The 16959-nt window shown below is 49.0% G+C and overlaps 1 pseudogene; it reads right to left on the reverse strand.

The window, feature by feature from the left end:
* Positions 1 to 1524: 1524 nt before the first annotated feature.
* Positions 1525 to 13250, reverse strand: LOC123083979 (fasciclin-like arabinogalactan protein 4; annotated as a pseudogene).
* Positions 13251 to 16959: the final 3709 nt, after the last annotated feature.

Below are 16959 nucleotides of genomic sequence, written 5' to 3' on the forward strand. Positions count from 1 at the left end.
CTAGAAAGGATGTCGAGCGTGCCTTTGGTGTTTTGCAATCTCGATGGGGCATCGTTCGGTATCCTGCTAATACTTGGAGCACGTAGAAACTATGGGAGGTGATGACTGCTTGTGTGATCATGCACAATATGATCGTAGAAGACGAGCGCCCGGAACATCTGTACGATCAAGACTTTCAGTTTCAGGGTGAGAATGTTGTGCCTGAGCATGGAGTAGCGGCAACATTTGAGCAGTTCACTCAGTTTCATGAAGACATACGTGATTGGGAACTCACGTGCAACTGCAAAATGATTTGGTTGAGCATATGTGGACTCATGTTGGCAACCAATAGATGTATCTTTTTTATTCGTTTGCAAAACTATGTGAAACATTTTTATTTTTATTTGGCCTGTAAACTATACTATTTATTTGGGTGGACTATTTTGTTTGTTAAATTTTCATTTCACAATATGTTGAATGCAATGCAAAATTGGGCGGCCAGCCGGCCACGCCTGCACATATGGATCGGCGCGTTGGGCGCGCTGCTGACCCATATAAAAAACAGGGAGGACACCGGGCGGGCGGCCGACCCAAACGGATAAAAAGCAGACGAAATCGCCGTCCCTTTGGGTCGGCCCGTTGGAGTTGCTCTAATAGGCTGGCGGCGGCACTCTTCTCTCCCGATCCCCTTTCTTTCTCCTTAGAACCCTAGACCGATCGACACTTGTATCCACAAATTCCTCTGTGTGCTATTAAGATTCGAGTGGGAGCATAACACTACCGGAGGACATAGCTGGTATGCACCGGGACGGAGGGCGCTGCCCAGTTGTCTGATTCGGCGTCAGTTCAGGGCGTGGCCGAGGCGGCCGGCGGCGAGGTCTAGCACAAGCCGCACATGTGCGTCTGCCACAATTTCCGCCGTGTTCAGCGCAGCGGCAAGCCAGTGGGATAGCCCAGCGATGCCTGCAGCCTACTGTTGCCCGCACGGCCGTGGAGAGGATGAGATGAAAAAGTAGGTAAGAATTTTCTATCATGAGAATTGGACTAGAATAGGTCGTGGTGGAGCGTACCTGCGGCTGACGTGTCGGCCCGGGCGGTAAGGTAACACCGCACACACAACGTGTAGAAATGCAAAACTGTACGCCACCACCAGTCACGGGCAGGGCCCAGTTAACAGAGAACACATGCCTACTTGACCTTTCTACCATTACTCGGCAACCTGTGCGAGCTAGCCCACACATCAGAGACACGAGCTGGTAGATGTCCTCAGCGTGCGTCTATCTAGCCGGGCATAACAATATTGAAGGAGATGCTAAATGTCAGCTTTGGTGCAAAGATCAACAGAATTGAACAAAGGGAATGCATATTATTATTTTCTTAATCAAGTGAAGAAACCAAAAATAATGGCTACCACTGCTACAATGGTCTGTACGGAATTCTCTCCCCAAATCCAATGCCGGTGCACACATTCAGTTTCGATCAAACAAGATGGGAAATTGTAAAAGGAGAAGGAAAAATTGTGGAAGCAAAGGTACCACCTGGATCTCATACCAGAGGTGGGAGCAGGCAGACCAACGCTATACACCACCAGTTCGTGTCTCTTGCCGATGCCGACGATGGCTAGTTGTCCTGGCCACGCCGGGCCGGCGGGGACGACAGCTTCGTCGGCGGCGTTCGCAGGCCATCGGAGAGGTCTGGCTGGCGTCATGGTCACCGGAGGCGCCGCAACTCTCGGGCTTGCGGTATTCCCGCGGTCGAACATTTCCTTGGGCAGCAGGACCTTGGAGACGGCGAAGATCGCCACGGGATTTTGGTCGAACACCGTGCAGGTGATGGACGCCTGCACGATGCCGGTGTCGATCGCGATGGAGCCGTTGAAGCGCGTGATATTGAGCGTGGAGCTGCCGGCCTCATTGCGCTCGGTGGCGAGCATGGGCTGGACGGGGTTCACGATGAACTGAGGGACCCGAGCGGGTGGTAGGAGTGCAGCACCACGGCCTTGCAGTCGGAGGGGAGGGACTGGAGGCGGTCGGTGGCGGGGAGGGCCGCGAGCGCGTCGTCGGTGGGGACGAAGATGGTGATGCCGGCGCCCCGCTCTTCGGCCTCGAAGTCGTCCGCCACGCCGGAGGCCTCGAGCATGGAGGCGGCCACGTTGAACCCGCGCGCGTCGGTGATGTTGACCACGGGGGACGGGCGGCTCTCGGAGCCGGACGCGGTGATGTCGAAGCCGGAGGGCACGATGAGGCAGCCCATGGCGAGCACACTGGTGTTGTATGACTCCCTGGTGACGGCGCTGAGCTCGGTGGCGTTCGACCCGGGAGTCGACAGCGCGGGGGAACGGACAAAGATGGCGGAGCCTGCGGCCATGAGGTTGCCGACGCCGAGGTCGAAGGGCGCGCGGCTGGTGGTCTGGAAGAGCGTGGTCACGAGCCTCCCCGAGGCGGGGACGCGGGCGAGGTCGGAATGGGAGAGGTACTCGAGGAGGACGTGGTAGCCACGAGCACGGCCGTCGCATCGACTCCGGCGGCGTCTTTTGGTTCTTGAAGCCCTGCACCTGCGCTGCGCTTTCCTGCGCTCGTCGGACGCCGTCACACTCGTCGGACGCCGGCAGGGCAGCTAGCTGGTCTGTGGGCGCCACGACTGTTGGAAATATGCCCTAGAGGCAATAATAAAAGCTTTATTATTATATTTCCTTGTTCATGATAATTGTCTTTATTCATGCTATAATTGTGTTATCCGGAAATCGTAATACATGTGTGAATAACAGACACCAACATGTCCCTAGTAAGCCTCTAGTTGACTAGCTCGTTGATCAACAGATAGTCATGGTTTCCTGACTATGGACATTGGATGTCATTGATAACGAGATCACATCATTAGGAGAATGATGTGATGGACAAGACCCAAGCCTAAACATAGCACAAGATCGTATAGTTCATTTGCTAGAGTTTTCCAATGTCAGGTATATTTTCCTTAGACCATGAGAACGTGTAACTCCCGGATACCGTAGGAGTGCTTTGGGTATGCCAAACGTCACAACGTAACTGGGTGACTATAAAGGTAGACTACGGGTATCTCTGAAAGTGTCTGTTGGGTGACATGGATCAAGACTGGGATTTGTCACTCCGTATGACGGAGAGGTATCGCTGGGCCCACTCGGTAACGCATCATCATAATGAGCTCAAAGTGACCAAGTGTCTGGTCATGGGATCATGCATTACGGTACGAGTAAAGTGACTTGTCGGTAACGAGATTGAACGAGGTATTGGGATACCGACGATCGAATCTCGGGCAAGTAACATATCGATTGACAAAGGGAATAGCGTACGGGGTTGATTGAATCCTCGACATCGTGGTTCATCTGATGAGATCATCGTGGAGCATGTGGGAGCCAACATGGGTATCCAGATCCCGCTGTTGGTTATTGACTGGAGAGTCGTCTCGGTCATGTCTGCTTGTCTCCCGAACCCGTAGGGTCTACACACTTAAGGTTCGGTGACGCTAGGGTTGTGAAGATATGTATATGCAGTAACCCGAATATTGTTCGGAGTCCTAGATGAGATCCCGGACGTACGAGGAGTTCCGGAATGGTCCGGAGGTAAAGAATTATATATAGGAAGTGCTGTTTTGGCCATCGGGACAAGTTTCGGGTTTATCGGTATTGTACCGGGACCACCGGAGGGGTCCCGGGGGCCCACCGGGTGGGGCCACCTTTCCCGGGGGGCCACATGGGCTGTAGGGGGTGCGCCTTGGCCTATATGGGCCAAGGGCACCAGCCCCTATAGGCCCATGCACCTAGGGTTTCCACAAAGGAAGAGTCCAAGTGGTGGAAGGCACCTCTAGGTGCCTTGGGGGGGAGGGAAACCTCCCCTTGGCAGCCGCACCTAGGAGATTGGATCTCCTAGGCTGCTCACCCCCCCCCCTTGGCCCTCCTATATATAGTGGGGGGAGAGGAGGGATTTTAGACCAGCCCCCTGGCGCCTCCATCTCCCCGTTACGTCTCTCCCTCGTAGTCTTGGCGAAGCCCTGCTTCTGTGACGCCCTGCATCCACCACCACACCGTCATGCTGCTGGATCTTCATCAACCTCTCCTTCCCCCTTGCTGGATCAAGAAGGAGGAGACGTCTCCCGTCCCGTACGTGTGTTGAACGCGGAGGTGCCGTCCGTTCGGCGCTGGTCATCGGTGATTTGGATCACGTCGAGTACGACTACATAATCACCGTTCTTTTGAATGCTTCCGTGCGCCATCTACAAAGGTATGTAGATGCATCCGTTGACTCGTTGCTAGATGAACTCCTAGATGATCTTGGTGAAACGAGTAGGAATTTTTTTGTTTTCTGCAACGTTCCCCAATAGTGGCATCATGAGCTAGGTCTATGCGTAGTTCTTCTTGCGCGAGTAGAACACAATTAGTTGTGGGCGTAGATTTGTCAACTTTATTGCCGTTACTAGTCTTTTCTTGCTTCAGCGGTATTGTGGGATGAAGCGGCCCGGACCAACCTTACACGTACGCTTACGTGAGACCGGTTCCACCGACTAACATGCACTAGTTGCATAAGGTGGCTGGCGGGTGTCTGTCTCTCCCACTTTAGTTGGAGCGGATTCGATGAACAGGGTCCTTATGAAGGGTAAATAGAAGTTGACAAATCACGTTGTGGCTTTAATGTAGGTAAGAAGACGTTCTTGCTAGAACCCTAATTCAGCCACGTAAAACTTGCAACAACAATTAGAGGACGTCTAACTTGTTTTTGCAGCAAGTGGTTTGTGATATGATATGGCCAAAGTTGTGATGAATGATGAATGATCTATATGTGTTGTATGAGATGTTCATGCTATTGTAATAGGAATCACGACTTGCATGTCGATGAGTATGACAACCGGCAGGAGCCATAGGAGTTGTCTTTATTCTTTTATATGACCTGCATGTCATCGAGGAACGCCATGTAAATTACTTTACTTTATTGCTAAACGCGTTAGCCATAGTAGTAGAAGTAATAGTTGGCGAGCAACTTCATGGAGACACGATGATGGAGATCATGATGATGGAGATCATGGTGTCAAGCCGGTGACAAGATGATCATGGAGCCCCAAGATGGAGATCAAAGGAGCTATGTGATATTGGCCATATCGTGTCACGTTTATTAATTGATTGCATGTGATGTTTATCATGTTTTGCATCTTGTTTACTTAGAAAGACGGTAGTAAATAAGATGATCCCTCATAATAATTTCAAGAAGTGTTCCCCCTAACTGTGCACCATTGCGACAGTTCGCTGTTTCAAAACACCACGTGATGATCGGGTGTTTTATTCAGACGTTCGCATACAACGGGTGTAAGAAAGATTTACACATGCAAACACTGAGGTTGACTTGACGAGCCTAGCATGTACACACATGGCCTCGGAACATAGAAGACCGAAAGGTCGAGCATGAGTCGTATAGAAGATACGATCAACATGAAGATGTTCACCGACGTTGACTAGTCCGTCTCACGTGATGATCCGACACGGTCTAGTTAACTCGGATCATGTAATACTTAGATGACTAGAGGGATGTCTAATCTAAGTGGGAGTTCATTAATAATTTGATTAGATGAACTTAATTATCATGAACTTAGTCTAAAATCTTTGCAATATGTCTTGTAGATCAAATGGCCAACGTAGTCCTCAACTTCAACGCGTTCCTAGAGAAAACCAAGGTGAAAGACGATGGCAGCAACTATACGGACTGGGTTCGGAACCTGAGGATCATCCTCATAGCTGCCAAGAAAGATTATGTCCTACAAGCACCGCTAGGTGATCCTCCCGTCCCACAGAACCAAGACATTATGAACGCTTGGCAGACACGTGTTGACGACTACTCCCTCGTTCAGTGCGGCATGCTTTACAGCTTAGAGTCGGGGCTCCAAAAACGTTTTGAGAGACATGGAGCATACGAGATGTTCGAAGAGCTGAAAATGGTTTTTCAAGCTCATGCCTGGATCGAGAGATATGAAGTCTCCGATAAGTTCTTCAACTGTAAGATGGAGGAAAATAGTTCTGTCAGTGAGCACATACTCACTATGTCTGGGTTGCATAACCGCTTGTCTCAGCTGGGAGTTAATCTCCCGGATGATGCGGTCATTGACAGAATCCTCCAGTCGCTTCCACCAAGCTACAAGAGCTTTGTGATGAACTTCAACATGCAGGGGATGCAAAAGACCATTCCTGAGTTGTTCTCAATGCTGAAATCAGCGGAGGTAGAAGTCAAGAAGGAGCATCAAGTGTTGATGGTCAATAAAACCACTAAGTTCAAGAAAGGCAAGGGTAAAAAGAACTTCAAGAAGGACGGCAAGGAGGTTGCCGCGCCCGGCAAGCAAGCTGCCGGGAAGAAGCCAAAGAATGGACCCAAGCCCGAGACTGAGTGCTTTTATTGCAAGGGAAGCGGTCACAGGAAGCGGAACTGCCCTAAGTACTTAGCGGATAAGAAGGCCGGCAAAACAAAAGGTATATGTGATATACATGTAATTGATGTGTACCTTACTAGTGCCCGTAGTAGCTCCTGGGTATTTGATACCAGTGCAGTTGCTCACATTTGTAACTCAAAGCAGGGGCTGCGGAATAAGCGGAAACTGGCAAAGGATGAGGTGACGATGCGTGTCGGGATTGGTTCCAAGGTCAATGTGATCGTCGTCGGCACGCTACCTCTGCATCTCCCTTCGGGATTAGTTTTAAACCTTAATAATTGTTATTTAGTGCCAGCTTTGAGCATGAACATTGTATCGGGATCTCGTTTAATTCGAGATGGCTACTCTTTTAAATCTGAGAATAATGGTTGTTCCATTTTTATGAGAGATATGTTTTATGGTCATGCTCCTATGGTGAATGGTTTATTCTTTATGAATCTCGAACGTGATGCTACACATGTTCATAATGTGAGTACCAAAAGAAGTAAGGTTGATAATGATAGTCCCACATACTTGTTGCACTGCCGCCTTGGTCACATAGGTGTCAAACGCATGAAGAAGCTCCATGCGGATGGACTTTTAGAGTCTCTTGATTATGAATCATTTGACACGTGCGAACCATGCCTTATGGGTAAAATGACCAAGACTCCGTTCTCAGGAACAATGGAGCGAGCAACCGACTTATTGGAAATCATACATACTGATGTGTGCGGTCCGATGAGTGTTGAGGCTCGCGGTGGCTATCGTTATGTTCTCACCCTCACTGATGATTTAAGTGGGTATGGGTATATCTACTTAATGAAACACAAGTCTGAAACCTTTGAAAAGTTCAAGGAATTTCAGAGTGAGGTTGAAAATCAACGTGACAGGAAAATCAAGTTTCTACGATCAGATCGTGGAGGAGAATACTTGAGTCACGAGTTTGGCACACACTTAAGAAAATGTGGAATAGTTTCACAACTCACGCCGCCTGGAACACCTCAGCGTAACGGTGTGTCCGAACGTTGTAATCGCACTCTATTAGATATGGTGCGATCTATGATGTCTCTTACCGATTTACCGCTATCTTTTTGGGGCTATGCTTTAGAGACTGCTGCATTCACTTTAAATAGGGCTCCATAGAAATCCGTTGAGACGACACCGTATGAATTATGGTTTGGGAAGAAACCTAAGCTGTCGTTTCTAAAAGTTTGGGGATGCGATGCTTATGTCAAGAAACTTCAACCTGAAAAGCTCGAACCCAAGTCGGAAAAATGCATCTTCATAGGATACCCAAAAGAAACTATTGGGTACACCTTCTACCTCAGATCCGAAGGCAAGATCTTTGTTGCCAAGAATGGGTCCTTTCTAGAGAAAGAGTTTCTCTCGAAAGAAGTAAGTGGGAGGAAAGTAGAGCTTGATGAAGTATTACCTCTTGAACCAGAAAATGGCGCAACTCAAGAAAATGTTCCTGAGGTGCCAGCACCGACTAGAGAGGAAGTTAATGATAATGATCAAGATACTTCTGATCAAGCTCCTACTGAAATTCGAAGGTCCACAAGGACACGTTCCGCACCAGAGTGGTACGGCAACCCTGTCTTGGAAATCATGTTGTTAGACAACGGTGAACCTTCGAACTATGAAGAAGCGATGGCGGGCCCGGATTCCGAAAAATGGCTGGAAGCCATGAAATCCGAGATAGGATCCATGTATGAAAATGAAGTATGGACTTTGACTGACTTGCCCGTTGAACGGCGAGCCATAGAAAATAAATGGATCTTTAAGAAGAAGACAGACGCGGATGGTAATGTGACCATCTATAAAGCTCGGCTTGTCGCTAAGGGTTATCGACAAGTTCAAGGGGTTGACTACGATGAGACTTTCTCACCGGTAGCGAAGCTGAAGTCCGTCCAAATCATGTTAGCGATTGCTGCATTCTATGATTATGAAATATGGCAAATGGACGTCAAAACAGCATTCCTTAATGGTTTCCTTAAGGAAGAATTGTATATGATGCAGCCGGAAGGTTTTGTCGATCCTAAGAATGCTGACAAGGTGTGCAAGCTCCAACGCTCGATTTATGGGCTGGTGCAAGCATCTCGGAGTTGGAACATTCGCTTTGATGAGATGATCAAAGCGTTAGGGTTCACGCAGACTTATGGAGAAGCCTGCGTTTACAAGAAAGTGAGTGGGAGCTCTGTAGCATTTCTCATATTATATGTAGATGACATACTTTTGATGGGAAATGATATAGAACTCTTGGACAGCATCAAGGCCTACTTGAATAAAAGTTTTTCAATGAAGGACCTTGGAGAAGCTGCTTATATATTAGGCATCAAAATCTATAGAGATAGATCGAGACGCCTCATAGGTCTTTCACAAAGCACATACCTTGATAAGATATTGAAGAAGTTCAATATGGATCAGTCTAAGAAGGGGTTCTTGCCTGTGTTGCAAGGTACGAAATTGAGCTCAGCTCAATGTCCGACCACGGCAGAAGAAATAGAAGAGATGAGTGTCATCCCCTATGCCTCAGCCATAGGTTCTATTATGTATGCCATGCTGTGTACCAGACCTGATGTAAACCTTGCCGTAAGTTTGGTAGGAAGGTACCAAAGTAATCCCGGCAAGGAACACTGGACAGCGGTCAAGAATATCCTGAAGTACCTGAAAAGGACTAAGGAAATGATTCTCGTTTATGGAGGTGACGAAGAGCTCGTCGTAAAGGGTTACGTCGACGCTAGCTTCGACACAGATCTGGATGACTCTAAGTCACAGACCGGATACGTGTATATTTTGAATGGTGGGGCAGTAAGCTGGTGCAGTTGCAAGCAAAGCGTCGTGGCGGGATCTACATGTGAAGCGGAGTACATGGCAGCCTCGGAGGCAGCACATGAAGCAATATGGGTGAAGGAGTTCATCACCGACCTAGGAGTCATACCCAATGCGTCGGGGCCGATCAAGCTCTTCTGTGACAACACTGGAGCTATTGCTCTTGCCAAGGAGCCCAGGTTTCACAAGAAGACAAGGCGCATCAAGCGTCGCTTCAACTCCATTCGTGAAAATGTTCAAGATGGAGACATAGAGATTTGTAAAGTGCATACGGACCTGAATGTAGCAGATCCGTTGACTAAACCTCTCCCTAGGGCAAAACATGATCAACACCAGAATTCCATGGGTGTTCGATTCATCACAATGTAACTAGATTATTGACTCTAGTGCAAGTGGGAGACTGTTGGAAATATGCCCTAGAGGCAATAATAAAAGCTTTATTATTATATTTCCTTGTTCATGATAATTGTCTTTATTCATGCTATAATTGTGTTATCCGGAAATCGTAATACATGTGTGAATAACAGACACCAACATGTCCCTAGTAAGCCTCTAGTTGACTAGCTCGTTGATCAACAGATAGTCATGGTTTCCTGACTATGGACATTGGATGTCATTGATAACGAGATCACATCATTAGGAGAATGATGTGATGGACAAGACCCAATCCTAAACATAGCACAAGATCGTATAGTTCGTTTGCTAGAGTTTTCCAATGTCAAGTATCTTTTCCTTAGACCATGAGATCGTGTAACTCCCGGATACCGTAGGAGTGCTTTGGGTATGCCAAACGTCACAACGTAACTGGGTGACTATAAAGGTAGACTACGGGTATCTCCGAAAGTGCCTGTTGGGTGACATGGATCAAGACTGGGATTTGTCACTCCGTATGACGGAGAGGTATCGCTGGGCCCACTCGATAATGCATCATCATAATGAGCTCAAAGTGACCTAGTGTCTGGTCATGGGATCATGCATTACGGTACGAGTAAAGTGACTTGTCGGTAACGAGATTGAACGAGGTATTGGGATACCGACGATCGAATCTCGGGCAAGTAACATATCGATTGACAAAGGGAATAGCGTACGGGGTTGATTGAATCCTCGACATCGTGGTTCATCCGATGAGATCATCGTGGAGCATGTGGGAGCCAACATGGGTATCCAGATCTCGCTATTGGTTATTGATTGGAGAGTCGTCTCGGTCATGTCTGCTTGTCTCCCGAACCCGTAGGGTCTACACACTTAAGGTTCGGTGACGCTAAGGTTGTGAAGATATGTATATGCAGTAACCCGAATATTGTTCGGAGTCCCGGATGAGATCCCGGACGTCACGAGGAGTTCCGGAATGGTCCGGAGGTAAAGAATTATATATAGGAAGTGCTGTTTTGGCCATCGGGACAAGTTTCGGGGTTATCGGTATTGTACCGGGACCACCGGAGGGGTCCCGGGGGCCTACCGGGTGGGGCCACCTGTCCCGGGGGGCCACATGGGCTGTAGGGGGTGCGCCTTGGCCTATATGGGCCAAGGGCACCAGCCCCTATAGGCCCATGCGCCTAGGGTTTCCACAAAGGAAGAGTCCAAGTGGTGGAAGGCACCTCTAGGTGCCTTGGGGGGGAGGGAAACCTCCCCTTGGCAGCCGCACCTAGGAGATTGGATCTCCTAGGCTGCGCACCACCCCCCCCTTGGCCCTCCTATATATAGTGGGGGGAGAGGAGGGATTTTAGACCAGCCCCCTGGCGCCTCCATATCCCCGTTACGTCTCTCCCTCGTAGTCTTGGTGAAGCCCTGCTTCTGTGACGCCCTGCATCCACCACCACACCGTCGTTCTGCTGGATCTTCATCAACCTCTCCTTCCCCCTTGCTGGATCAAGAAGGAGGAGACGTCTCCCATCCCGTACGTGTGTTGAACGCGGAGGTGCCGTCCGTTCGGCGCTGGTCATCGGTGATTTGGATCACGTCGAGTACGACTACATAATCACCGTTCTTTTGAACGCTTCCGTGCGCCATCTACAAAGGTATGTAGATGCATCTGTTGACTCGTTGCTAGATGAACTCATAGATGATCTTGGTGAAACGAGTAGGAAAATTTTTGTTTTCTGCAACGTTCCCCAATAACGACTCCCCTCGCCGGCCGTCTCCTTCATCGATGCCCGCAAGCTGTTCGACAGTTTGCCAAGGTATGAAATGGACTCCGCCGACGAGTTCTTTTTTCAAAATTTCCTTTGCGACTCCGACGATTCGTCGCCCGACGGCGACGAGGAGATATTGGCTGTCGTGTTGGTCCATCACCACCTCAACAGCCAGCGGCCGTTGTTCCGTGGCTCCATTCCGGACCACCTTCCGGCGTTGAATCGCAACCGAGAGAGCGGGCATTTCCTTCTCTGGAAGGACTACTTTGATACAACAAACCCGTTGTTCAAACATTACAAATTCCGCCGCCGGTTCCGTATGAATAGGCATGTTTTCAACCATATTAGAGAGGGAGTAGTCGGCTATGATGACTACTTCGAGTGCAAAGAGGATACCGTCGGCAAGATTGGTTTCTCCTCTTATAAGAAATGCACTGCCGCCATCCGAATGCTTGCATACGGAGTGCCCGGTGATCTCATTAACGAGTACGTCCGTATGAGCGAGTCTACATGCCTACAGTCCCTGTATAAGTTCTGGAAGGCTGTTATTGCCGTGTTTGGCCCTGAGTACTTGAGAGAGCCGACAACTGAAGATACAACCCGTTTGTTGGCGATGAATGCTAGCAGGGGTGTCCCGGGGATGCTTGGCAGCATAGACTGCATGCACAAGGAGTGCAAGAACTGCCCTTCTGCTTGGCAAGGGCAGTATAAGGGACAAGTCAAGGCTTGCACTGTCATACTAGAGGTCGTGGCGTCTCAAGATCTCTGGATCTGACACTCTTTCTTTGGCATGGCTGGATCACACAATGATATCAACGTGCTTCAGCGCTCGCCGGTGTTTGCTAGGCTTGCCGAAGGCAACAGCCCACCGGTGAACTTTACTGTCAGCGGCCACAACTATGACAAAGGGTACTATCTGGGTGACGGTATCTATCCTCAGTGGACCACTATTGTCAAGACAATATTCAACCCTGTCGGAGAGAAAAGGAAAAGATTTTCCCAAGAGCAAGAGAGTGCTAGAAAGGATGTCAAGCGTGCCTTTGGTGTTTTGCAATCTTGATGGGGCATCGTTCGGTATCCTGCTAATACTTGGAGCACGCAGAAACTATGGGAGGTGATGACTGCTTGTGTGATCATGCACAATATGATCGTAGAAGACAAGTGCCCGGAACGTCTGTACGATCAAGGCTTTGAGTTTCAGGGTGAGAATGTTGCGCCTGAGCATGGAGTAGCGGCAACATTTGAGCAGTTCACTCAATTTCATGAAGACATGCGTGATTGTGAAACTCACGTGCAACTGCAAAATGATTTGGTTGAGCATATGTGGGCTCATGTTGGGAACCAATAGATGTATCTTCTTTTATTTGTTTGCAAAAGTATGTGAAACATTTTTATTTGTATTTGGTTGTAAAACTATACTATTTATTTGGGCTGCCAGACTAAACATCTTCATTTGATAAAATATGTTGAATGCAAATCAATGTATAATTAGGCGGCCAGCCGGCCGCGCCGGCACATATGGGTCGGCGCATTGGGCGCACTGCCGACCCAAATGCAGTGGCGGAGCTAGCCCATCCATGGAGCCTGGGCAAAATACAAAGGGATGTGCTTCATTAGCATTTGGCTACAAAAACTAGTGATTAATTATCAAGCTCTTACTATAAGCTAATGGAAATATTTGGGCAGAGCCCGGGCAGTTGCCCAGGGTGGCCAGGACGTGGCTCCGCCACTGCTCAAATGCAAAACTGGGCAGACGCCAGGCGGGCGGCCGACCCAAACGAACAAAAAGCGGACAAATGCATCGTCATTTGGGTCGGCCCATTGAAATTGCTCTAATGTTCGATCAAATAGACGGATCAAACAGACAGATTATTACCATACCATGGTTACATAACAAATATTGTGCGATGCACAGCAAATATTTTTGAAAGCCACGTCTCCCCTTACAAACCAAACAGGCATGCTATGCTGAGCATATCGAGCACATAGTCTTTTTTTAAGATAGGGGTTTACCCCCCGCGCCATTTTAATTGATGAGGCAAACAGAACACACACACAGCCAGATTCGGGCAACAGCCCTTACAAACTTAAAAACCCATCCTGCTCAAGAAGCAGCACACACCAGATTCAGAAGTTCAACCACTCAACTACTAGCAAGTCTTGTCCTTTTTTCATTACATTGCCCCTACTGAAATAGCAAAACAAACTACTAATCAACAGATTCAGCAAGGGGGAGATTCAGTCCCAGGCGATGCGAAGTAGCTCCCCACGACGTGTGTCCAGCGCGAGGGTGAATTGCTTTCGGAGCGTCCTTGTCCTTTGAGTGGCGTCGCAGAGAAGAAAAGTGCTGTTTCCAAATAGTGCCTCAACCATGGTAAATGAACCTCACTAAAACCCACACTATTATCTGCATTGCTCCAAAAAAGATACCAAAGTAGCCCGGCACCTGCAGAAAAGAGAATTCAGACTTGGTTTCACACCCAATCACAAAATGAGAATGTAGTGAGTAAAACTTACTATGAAGTATAGGTTGTCAGCCAAGTGACCATACGCCGTCCAGGAGACGCCGTTGAGGAACAAAGCCACAGCCACCAGCAGAGACATGTTCCCTACGTTGTTCTCCCGCCACACAGAGATCTGATTGGGGCAGTACGTTAGAAAACTGTGACACATAAGCTATCAAAACGGACTACAAAGATTAGGATCGGGAATAACTACCACTTCGCGGAGCGGCCCAAAGTACATAACGATGCTGATGACATCCCCAATGATGCCAAAGACAAGCTGTGGATCCGGTGCAACTGAAAAAACAGGAGGAGCTACTATGGCAGAAGCTCCAGCGATCGCCGCCAGGCAAATAGTAACACTCATTTGGCCCTGGGGTTCGGAGAAGCAAAAGAACAATCCAAGGTACAGAAGCTGAAACACGCATGTAAGTACAGATTAATTCGGTGTACATCAGGAAATCTACTGGTTTTTTTAGGAACTGAAATCTACGGTTGATTTGTTTGCCGTGTTTGTTGCTACTTAATACTACAGATTATAGCCTTTGCATAGACCATTTGACCCTATTGCGCGTGTGACAGTTGATAAAAGTGGCATGAAGGTGGCAATTAAATACGTTTCAAAAATAAACATGACATATGTGTTTTGCCGATGGACAGGATAAAACAAAGGAAGATGGTGTGATTCACCTCAAATACAATGCCAACAGCGTTGAGAATCACAAATGGGGGTGTGGGAGGATCGGCTAGCCCGTACATCATCCAAACGACGTAGCTAGCAAGTGTAACCACAAACATATCCACCTTGGACTGCCCCACTTGCCGCGCCACCCATATGCCCCAAACAGTTGGACTGCATGCCACGAAACAAAATCAGAATCAGACGACTTAAGTAGAAATCGAGAGGGCAAAAATTACTTTAAAAAAGCCATAAGCCTAGTCGGGATCTTACCCCTGTGATAAGTAGAGAACTGCTGTAAAAACATAGCCAAGAATCAGAAAAGCATTCTCGGCACGATCCTGCTGAGGAGGAGGGGACGGCTGCGGGGCAGGAGCATCGCCTGCGAAGCCAATCGATTCAAAGGACAGATCAGCCATAGCACAGTGGATGCCTGCCACTACAGAGTAAAAACTTTTGCTATGCGTCCGGCATCGAATAGCAAGCAGGACTGTAACTAAATCGCTACTTACAAAGGAACTGCATGGATTTTTTTCCTCTAATACTAGCAAATAAGACATCTGCATCATCTAGCCGAGGACCAAAAAAACAATTGAACATGATTCTAGTACAGTTGATCTTCTAGCCAAGGACCAAAAATGCTACTGTACGCAATAACTAGCAAAATTACTGTTCGAGATTTGATAGAGTGCAGAAGAGAGAGAGGGGGTGGGGGGCGTACCCGCTGGCTGGTGGGTTGTAGACACCAGAGAAGCAGCCGCCTGGGTGGGGACGGCCATGTTGTGGGCGGCGCCGCCTTCATGCTCCTGGGACGACGGCTTCTCGCTCGACGGCGGCGGCGGTGGTGCGTCGTCTGCGAGAACCGATCCAGAGCACATATCAGTATGTAAACAAGGCTGATCAACATATGGACACGGATAAACAGAGCGAGATGCAGGCGAGAGGGAGAGAGGTTCGTACGCGCTGGCTGCTTGCGGCGAGGTGCGGCGGACGGTGGCGGGGGCGGGGGGCTGCTGACGACGGTGGCGGGGGGAGCGGGTCCTGCATCCAAAATCCACAGTAATTAACAACAGCAGCCAAAGTTAATCACCAGCCGATTCATCCGTATTTTTCATCAAAAGTAAACAAAACTGGAAAATAAAGAACAATGTGACAACGTACTTGCGCAACAAAAAAAGAAACAGTGGCAGGCGAGATGATATGAGAGAAACAAATACAGGGAAACGGTGGCAGGCAAAGCTGCGAGACAGCCAGCTTATCTGCTGCTGCTCTGCCAATAGGCGACCCAACCTTTTTCCACCAAAGAGGATTGCTACGCAAACCGCATGCAAAAAAAGCAGTGCCCCAGAGGATCAATTTGAGGCAAAAAGAAGCAGAGGCGGTGCACTGCAGAGCCAAAAGCACGGCCAACTCTTGCCGATCAAAACAAACAGCGAGCATTCTTAGTTTTGACCAAGCAAGACGTACTACACAGAACACAAAAAAGGCAGCAGATAAAGTAGATACAGCAGATGGGCAAACGGAGCGGGTTAACCAATGCCTTGAAACCTTCCTTCGCTACAAGACAGGGCTCAAATGGAGGCGTTGATCCACCAACATCTTCTGCGGGCACGACAACAAATGAAGGAGTCTGCTGACGAGCGTCGCTCCGACCGCGTCTTCGCCGTCAATGACTGGGTGTTCCTGAAGCTACAACCGTATGTGCAACGTTCAGTGACCACCCGCACCAACCAGAAGTTGGCCTTCAAGTACTTTGGGCCTTATAAGATACTACAACGCGTGGGAGCCGTGGCCTACAAGCTTCAGCTGCCGGACTATAGCACCGTGCATCTGGTATTCCACGTCTCCCAACTTCGTCAAGCTCTACCACTTACTAAGCATGCCCTCGAGCAACTTCCAGCAGCAGTGGCGGCAAGCCCAGTCCCGGAGGACATCCTGGAGCACCGAGTCGTTTAGCACGGAGGCACCAGCGCATCACAGGTCCATGTGTGTTGAACAGACCAACCACTGGAGCTGGCAACATGGGAAAACGTCACTGAGCTCCAACACCACTTCCCGGATGCACCAGCTTGAGGATAAGCTGTGTCTCGAGGGGGAGGGGATGTTACAGTCCCTGCCACCCTTGCCCCACCTGCAGCTACCACTACGGGCCAGGCTGTTTCTTCAGCGGACGGACGGGAACGACCAAGACGTGAAGCAAAGCCCAACAGCAAGTTTCCGGCCCACACTTGGGTGACAGCGTGTAGGGTTAAGTAGGACACGAGCCCTCTTCTCTCTCGATGGAGAAAGTAAGAGCAACTCCAATGGGGCGACCCATTTCGTCCGCCGCCGTCCGTTTGGGTCGGCGCCGACAGAAAAGGCGGCCCAACGCGCCGACCCAAACAGACGCGTGTCCGTTTTTCATTCGCAG

Source organism: Triticum aestivum, chromosome 4A, assembly GCF_018294505.1.
Source record: "Triticum aestivum cultivar Chinese Spring chromosome 4A, IWGSC CS RefSeq v2.1, whole genome shotgun sequence".
Classification (NCBI taxonomy): domain Eukaryota; kingdom Viridiplantae; phylum Streptophyta; class Magnoliopsida; order Poales; family Poaceae; genus Triticum; species Triticum aestivum.